This window comes from Nannospalax galili, unplaced genomic scaffold, assembly GCF_000622305.1.
Source record: "Nannospalax galili isolate Female #2095 unplaced genomic scaffold, S.galili_v1.0 scaffold294, whole genome shotgun sequence".
NCBI lineage: Eukaryota > Metazoa > Chordata > Mammalia > Rodentia > Spalacidae > Nannospalax > Nannospalax galili.
In genome coordinates, this window is record NW_008335053.1 from 447,043 (window position 1) to 456,318 (window position 9,276).

General features: G+C 39.9%; 1 pseudogene; it reads left to right on the forward strand.

Moving 5' to 3' along the window:
- Positions 1-2,972: 2,972 nt before the first annotated feature.
- LOC103731378 lies at positions 2,973-8,960 on the forward strand (annotated as a pseudogene).
- The last annotated feature ends 316 nt before the right edge of the window (positions 8,961-9,276 follow it).

Sequence of the window (9,276 nt, forward strand, 5' to 3'; positions counted from 1 at the left end):
GTTAAGTCCTAGTAGTGTTGATTTTATGAATTTGGGTGCACCAGAGTTTGGTGCATATATGTTAAGGATTGTAATATCTTCTTGGTTAACTGTTCCTTTGATCAGAATGAAGTGACCCTCCTTATCTCTTCTGATTAGTTTTATTTTGAAGTCTATTTTGTCAGATATTAGAATTGCAACCCCTGCTTGTTTCTTAGTGCCATTTGCTTGGAATATTCTTTGCCATCCTTTTGCCTTAAAGTAGTGCCTTTCCTTGAAGGGGAGATGTGTTTCTTGCAGATAACAAAAGGATGAATTTTGTTTCTTAATCCATTCACCTAGCCTGTATGTTTTGACTGGGGAGTTCAGTCCATCGATATTTAAGGTTATTATTGAAAGATGTGTATAGGTTGCCATCAGTTTGATAGCTGTTTGTGTTTGCTGTCTAATTTTGTGCTTCCTCAATTATACCTTTATTTATTTTCTTTCATTGCCCCTGGGGTATAGTTGTTTCTCTTTCCACTCTCTGTATTGCTTCAAGTATTCTTTGAAGGGCTGGTTTTGTGGACATGTATTCTTTCAGGCTTTTTATGTCACGGAAGATTTTTCTTTCCCCTTAACTATAATAGACATTTTTGCTGGGTAAAGTATTCTGGGCTGGCATCTATTGTCATGTAGAACTGGAAATACCTTGGTCCAGGCTCTTCTGGGTTTCATAGTTTGCAGTGATAAGTCAGTTGTAATTCTGATGGGCTTTCCTTTGTATGTGACTTTTCTTTTGCTGCTTTCAGTATTCTGCCTTTGTTCTGTACATTTAGTGTTTTTACTATATGTCGTGGGGAGTTTCTTTTCTGATCCTATTTGGTGTTCTGTGTGCTTCCTATGTTTGATGGGAGTGTCTTTCCTTAATGGTCTTTTCATGGTGTCCCACATCTCTTGCATATTCCATTCCTGTGGTTTTTTTTTTTTTTAATTTTCCATACTCTTTGCTTGAGTGGTCGAATTCTTCAACTTTATCCTCCACTGTTGATATTCTGTTTCCCATTTCATTCATTCTAGCGGTGAGGCTTTCCCCTGTTGTTTCAAGTTGGCTTATTGAGTTTTGTACTTCCGTCTTCATTTCTGCCTGAGTTTTCTTCAATTTCTTTCTCTCTTTTGTGAATTCATTCAGAAGTTTATCCCTATCTTCTTTTAGTTCTTGGATTTGTTTGTTCATGTGTTCTTTAAATTTGCTGAATTCCTTGATCGAATTTATGGTTGTTCTTTTAAATTCAGTGTCCTGGGTTATCTCTAGTGGGTTCTCCTTGTAGAACTCTTCTACAGGATTGGTAGAGTTTGGTGGGGACATAGTGCTTTGGCTTTCCATTTTATTATTCTTTCGTTATGATTTTGGCACGTGAATTTCTTTTGTTGTTTATGATTCTAATATGAGAATTAAGTTGAAGTATGCTTTTGTTTGTATTATCCAGGTGCCTTGATCCTTTCTTTATTGGTTACATAAAGCTGGTTGGTACAGGGTTCAGGTTCTCTCTGGTTAAATTTGGAGGGAACTGATGGCTTCAGATAAGCTGTTCAGGAGTACCCACAGAAGCCCAATTCAAATTCCAGTTAGGTACACTCAGGTCTCCTTCACCATGTGGAGGCAGGATCTGGGCGCTCTCAGGCATTCCACCCTCTCAGAGGGAAGCCAGAACTCGGCAGTCTCTGGTGGTCTGCTGAGATCAGAGCTGCTACACTGATAGAGGTCGAAACCCACCCTCTCAGGCTGTCTGCTAGGATCTCAGCCTACCAAAGCCAGATCTGCCCTGGGGCCTTGGGAGGGGCCTCACAAAATCCCAGGTAGGAGGATAGGTATGGTGTAATTAGGGGAAGCTTACCACCTCATGGAAGCAGGAGTTCTCAGCCTCTCTGTCAGAGAGAGGTCAGAGGGAGACCAGAACTCAGCACTCTCTGGCCATCTGCTGAGATCAGAGTCACTAACACTGATGGCTGTCTCTAGAATTTTTATCAGAAGTGGGAGTTAAATATTACCAGCTGCTTTTCCAGCAGTTCTGGAGATTATGATTTTTCTCCTTTAATCTTTGAAAAGAATGTTACAGAATTTCTATTTTAACTAATTATATTAATGAATTATGTTCACAATACCAGTGATTAGTAGGTATTTAATGGATTAATACAAATGTAGAGTGATAGATTAATTGAAAAATTAACATGTATTAATAGACTGTCTAGTTTTGATTCCTGAAATAAACACAATCTGCTCTGGCTTTTAAAAATGTTGTAGATTCAGTTTGATAATATTTTCTTTAGTATCTTAAAAAAAAATCTCTAAAGATAGCATTGACATGGAATTTCCTTTTTTGTCCTCCTCATAAAACCTGTGAGATGGCTCAGCAAATGAGAGCACTTGCTGCCAGGATTGATGACCTGGTGTGGTACCTAGGACCCACTTAGTGGAGGGAACAAGCTAACTCCAGTAAGCTGTCCTATGATTGCCATGATTGTATGTGACACACATGCCCTGGTGCACACACGTGAGAATGTACACACATAGATAAATAATAAATAAATAATAAATATGTTAAAAAGTAATAGCCTTGTAAAATCTATCCATAAATTTTCATCTTTTTTCTCTATGCTGGTTAAGTTTAAGCATTTGGAGAAACTAACCACATAGAAGTCTCTTATGATGCTGGTGAGAGTGTAGACTGGTACAACCACTGTGTGAAAATGTTTGGGATTATATCCTAAAGTTGGAAATAAACATATTGCATTTATATACTCTTAACTAGCTAGAATACATCCATGAATTCACCAGAAGGCATGGACAAGAATGTTCTTAGCAGCACTGTTCCTATCACCAAATGCTGTAAACTGCCAGATAATCTTTCCATCACAGAACAGATCAAGTGTAATTGTTTGCATGGATGTATTTGCATGATAGAGCACTACTCAGCAATGAGAATGAGCTAATGCAAATGATATACAACAACATGAACGAATCTCATAAGCATAATGCTGACACCAGGAAGCCTGACCCAGAAAGAGTAGTTACTATGTGCTTCTATCTATAAAAAGATCCAAATCAGTCAAAACTAATCTTTGATGGGGCTGAAGAGATGGCTCAGTGGTTAAGAGCCACTGAATCCCCTGGAACTGGAGTTATGGTTGATTGTCAGCCACCATGTGGGTATTGGGAATCAAACTCAAGTCCTCTGCGAGAGCAACAAGTGCTCTTAACCACTGAGTCATCTCTACAGCTCCCAAATGTAGATACTTTTATGGTACATTATATTTGAAAAGAAATGAGCAAGGTGGAGTGGGGAGATAGTGTAAGGGAGGGAGGCAAAAGATGTCAAGGGTTAAAGAGAAAGAATTTGAGTTAACTGCTTATAACTAATTAACTTGAATCAGGAAGAAACACAGACACCCGGAGATAGATGCAAGAGCTGCGGCCCCAGAGCCTGACCTGTGACAAGTCACGTAGGCATGCCTGCTTACACAAGATAACAGGGAAGGGTTGCGCCAGACACATACCACCCTCCCCAACTGGGACACCTAAAGGGGGTTGCAACATTTTTCTTGTTTTGAAACTATTGGTTGTGGTGTTTTGAAATTATGTGATGTTTTGAAATTATTGGCTGTGCAAAAAGCGCGGGCGCGGGGTTTTTGTGCAACGGCCGCGGAAGCCTATATAATCTCTGCCAGAAGTTGCTTTGGGGTCGATTGCTCCAACCAGACTTGCGTGTCGTGGGAGGACAGTTGACCCCAGCTAGCTAGCTCAATAAAGCTCTGCTTGAGTGTTACATTTCTGTGCTCCTGAATTTGTTCCCTGGGAAAAACCCACCGAATTTCGGACCCTAACAATAGCTCAGTTAGAAAGTACTTGCTATGCAAACTCAAGGACCTGAATTCGATCCCAAGGACCTGATTTTGATCCCCAGAATCCACATAAAAAATCTGGGCATGGAGTAGGGGCCCAGATGTTGCAGACTGCTTGAGAGTGCCTGGATCAGTCCTTGCATGGTGGTGAGCTTCCCAAATTGTGCCTTGCCCATCCCCTTACATTGGGACCACCAGCAGTCCATCCCATCATCCTAGGGCTAGGCTTCTCTGCCTTTTAGTAGGGGCCCAGACCTGAGGAGGAAACCTGAGAGTACCTGAATGGTGCCTGACTTGGACCTCTGCAGGAGCTCCTTAGTAGTTGGATTGAAGCCATCTGGTTCCTCCAATATAAAATCAAAAGAGAAAACCTGAAGCTGAGACCAACCAGTTTTACATACCCAATAAGAAAACAGCCAAGGCACACCAATAATACAAACAGAAGCAGACTTCAACTCAACAGAGGAAGGTTTGTTTTTCATATAAGAATCACACACAAAAAAAGAAATCCACATGCCAAAGTCACAGTGGAAAACTAATAATATGGAAAACCAAAATAATATGTTTCCACCAAACACTACCAGTCCTATAGAAGAGTTCTACAATGAGAACCCCCTAGAGATAACCAAGGACACAGAATTTAAAAGAACCATCACAAACATGATCAAAGAAGTCAAAGAATTTAAAGAACACATAAACAAACAAATCAAAGAACTAAAAGAAGGTAGGGATAAACTTCTGACTGAATTCACAAAAGAGATAGAACCATTGAAGAAAATTCAGGCTGAATGAAGAAGGAAGTAAAAAACTCAATAAGCCAATTTGAAATAACAGCAGAAAGCTTCACCAATGGAATGAATGAAATGGAAAACAATATCAAGACTCGATGATAAAGTTGAAGAATTGGGCTGCTCAAGCAAAAATTATGAAAAAAAATTAAAACACAGGAATAGACTATGCAGGAAATATGGGACACCATGAAAAGACCAAATTTATGCATTATAGGCATAGAGGAAGGAGGAGAATTTCAGGTTAATGGTATTGACCAGATCTTAAGATTTCAGAAGAAAATTTCCTAAAATTAAGGAAATACAAGAAGCACACAGGACACCAAATAGACAGTACCAGAAAAGAAACTCCCCATGGCATATTACACTAAAAACACTAAATGTACAGAAAAAGGGAGAATACTAAAAGCTGTAAAAGAAATACAACAAGTCACATATAAAGGAAAACCTATCAGAATTATAGCTGACTTATCAGCGCAAACTATGAAAGCCAGAAGAGCCTGGACAAAAATATTCCCAGTTCTAAATGACCATAGATGCCAACCTAGAACTCTTTACCCAGCAAAAATGTCTATTATAGTTGAAAGGGAAAGAAAAATCTTCCACACATGAATAGGCTGAAAGAATACGTGTCCATAAAACAGCCCTTCAAAGAATACTTGAAGCAATACAAAGAATGGAGAAAGAAACAACTATACTCCAGGGGCAACAAAAAGAAACTAAATGAAGGTAATTGTGGAAACACAAAATTAGACAAAAATGCAAATTGTAATCAAAATGATGGCAACTAATACACATCTATCAATAATAACTTTAAATATCAATGGACTGAACTCCCCAGTCAAAAGACACAGTCTAGTTGAATGGATTAAGAAACAAAATTCATCCTTTTGTTGTCTGCAAGAAACTAATCTCACCTTCAAGGACAGGCACTACCTTAGGTGAAAGGATGGAAAAGAATATTCCAAGAAAATGGCACTAAGATACAAATGGGTTGCAATTCTAGTATCTGACAAAATAGACTTCAAACTAAAACTAATCAGAAGAGGTAAAGAGGGTCACTTCATTCTGATCAAAGGAACAATTGACCAAGGAGATATTACAATCATGAACATATATGGACCAAACTCTGGTGCACCCAATTTCACAAAAACAGTACTACTACAGGAGTTTAAGACACAGATTAACCCCAACTCAGTAATAGTAGGGGACTTCAATACCCCACTGTCTCCATTAGACAGGTCAACTGGACAAAGAATAAAAAAGAGACATCTGAATTAAATGATTCCACATACCAAATGAACCTAAACAGACATCTAATGAATATTCCACCCAAGCACCAAAGAATACACTTTCTATTCAGTATTCCATGGAACTTTCTCAAAAACTGACCATATACTGGGGAATGCTCACTCATTGTTGGTGGGATTGCAAGGTCATGCAATCCCTGTGGAAAGCAGTGCCGAGAACTCTTAAAAATGAACTTACCAATGACCTGGTTATACTACTCCTTGGCATATACCCAAAGGACTCATCCTATTGCAGAGATACTTGTACAACCATGCTTGTTGCTACTCTTTTCACAATAGCTAAGATAGGGAAGCAACCTAAATGTTCCTCAACTGATGAGTGGATAATGAAAATGTGGTACATTTACATAATGAGTTCTACTCAGAGGTAAAGAAAGATGAAATAATGAAATTCTCAGGTAAAACGATGGAACTAGAAACTGTTATACTAAGTGAAATAACACAGACTCAGAAATACAAAAGACACATTTCTCCTAGCACAAAATCCTTATATATGAGTATATATCCTGATGTAACTGCAGGAACCAGGAAAATGGAATGGAAGTAAAGGGAACAAGGGAACCCAAGAGAGAAGAAGAGTAGGAGACAGGTGTTAACTAATGGAGAAATGTGTAAAATGGGGGTATTTAAATGGGAGGAGTATAGGGAGGGCTATACCAGGAACTACAGGGGTAAAGGGGAAGAAGGAACTCAAGAGAGGTGGGACCATAGCAGACAGGAATCATCATGGGAGAAATGGGAAAAGTGGGGACACTTTAAATAGGGAGGGCAGGACAGGAAGATCAGACAGGGAGAGAGAGAAGAGATAAATAGTGCCTAGCTAGTCTAAAAAACCAGAGCGAATCATACTAGTTCAAAAACCTACTGGAAAATTACACATACATTATCTCTACATAAGTCCATGTGTATAGTTGAATGCTACATAACAAGAAACAGTGCCAGACAGGAGAAACCTTCCTTTGAGTTGTTGGCCAGGGTAGTCCAAGAGACTACCAAAATCACACAGCCTATTTCCACAGTCCTTGATTGCCTCCCAGAGCTTGAAGTTAAGACCCTATTGCTGAAGACAGGGCATACTTTGGATACAAGGTTTGGAGCAATGGAGCTGGAACTGACCTGGAAGCCACCTCCCCTGAAGGCTAGCTTTCATAGCTTTGGAGAGCACTATGTAAGCTGGTAAGGGAGAATATCAGTTGATGGTCCAACTCCAGCTTCAAGGCCTAATAACTACATCAATGACTGGCACAGCAAACAACATTGATGTAGTAGTGGCACTTTTATCTTGGGGGTAATTAGCAGCTATCTAATTGGACTTAAAGCCCACTCAGTGGGAGGAAACTCATGTGTGGTAGTGTAAACCTAGCTAAATACACATAGCTGGAGAGGCCGTAGATCTTAAAGAAAACCCCAAAGCTGTCACATCTCTAAACAAATGTAATTTCTTACTATGTACAAAATATGGATCCTCAGATTTCCAGATAAGTATCCCAGTCAAAGAAGTTTCTTTTTCAACAGAGATTATTAGAGAGTTCCACAACTGGTCATACACAGAGATTGTCTGTGAATTGCCCAAGCCTAAGTGGCACATCTATGATGCAACCTCTATACCTAAGGCTCATGGAACATGAAACAAGGGATGAAGAGAACACTAATGCATCTTTCAATTCTCATCAATGAAGCTCTCCTGTGCAACAGAGGGCCAGGAACACAAAAGGTCACAAATGGTCAAAACACAGAGAATAAGAGTTTAGAGTGTCAGTTTTGGACAGGACTCCTATATTAAACTCCACCCACCCAGGGCTCAGGGACCATTGTGGAAGAGGAGGTGGAAAGATTATAAGAGCCAGGGAGGAGGTGCACAACCATATGGAAATAGAGTCCTACAGGCTCCTGGGCCCCTTCTCATGTGAGCTTACAGCAGTGGTGTCAGCATGCAGAAGACCCATGCAATCTCGATCAGACAAAACCCTGGCACAGGACTATAGAAAAGAGGCAGCAGCTAATCTTAGTCAAAGAATTATTGTCAGCTGATTACTGCTAGGTGACGAAGAGCTGATCTTCTTAAAGGGAGGGACTGATAGTTTGACTAGACCTCAGTGGATGAATTTGAACTGAGGGCTATCTGGGGACACTAATTTGACATGATAGACCTTAACACAAATGACAGAATGTATGAACTCTAGTGCAGGGAATTATGGGTGGGTGCCCATGGGGAAGGGAGTACACAGTTGTGAAATACACAAAAATTAATAAAAATAAAAATAACAAACTGGGCATGATGGCATGTACCTTTAATCCAAGTACCAAAAAGGCAGAGACAGGTGGATTCGTGGGGCTCGCTGGACGCCAGCTCCTAGCCTACTCTGTATGCCTCAGGCCAATGAGAGAGTCTGTCTCAGAAAGCAAAGTAGGTGGGGCTTCCTGAGGATCAAGACCTGAGGTTGTCTTCTGGCCTTCACACACATACAACAGGCATACACACACATATGCATGCAGGAACATGTACTCATATACATATATAAAACAAATTTTAGTAGACCTGGGGATCTAGGCAGGCCCTAGTTTCAATCCCCAGTAGTGCAAAAAAGCAAAAAGGGAAAACAAAGAATAAACAAAAGTGAGAGAAAAGAGGGTCTAAATCCAGGCAGCTGAAGAGTATGGTAAGTCATCAGTTCAAGGGTCATTTGGTTTCTGAGAAGGGAGAGCTCTGCCCTGGCCCATGATGATGGTGGTTAGCAAGATGCACAAATGAGAGCAGCAATGAACCAGATGTTAATAGAAACTGGAGAAAGAAAATGCCTGAGAGTTGGTGGGAGCTAAATTAATTGAGGGGCTGGGAGGATTCACAAAGATAATTACAGAAAAAGGCCTAGAGCCTGCTACTGTTGATGACTGGGTGACTGAAATCACACCAAAAGGCAGAGCTCTGTTACCTGACATTGCAAAGAAGGAATTCCTACAAAGAACAGGAACATCCCTTACTCAGCATGCCTGTCTTTGAGGTTGTTCTGTGGATTTATTTCTGAAAGTAAAACTTGCCATAAATTAGAAATCAATTTCCCCAAATAAGTGCTTTTTTATATAATGGTATACAGTTTTCAGTAATGATGTATAATATTGTATTGATATATTGTATGTATATATTTTTCCCTAACTGCGTTATTTTAATAAATGTCTCATGAATGCGTTTCAAGTTGACTTGGATTTGAGAATGAATTGTCCTCTGTATCAAAAATGAACAAAAGCGGGGAGGGGCTGGAGAGATGGCTTAGTGGTTAAGAGCACATATTATTCTTGCAGAGGACCTGAGTTCAGTT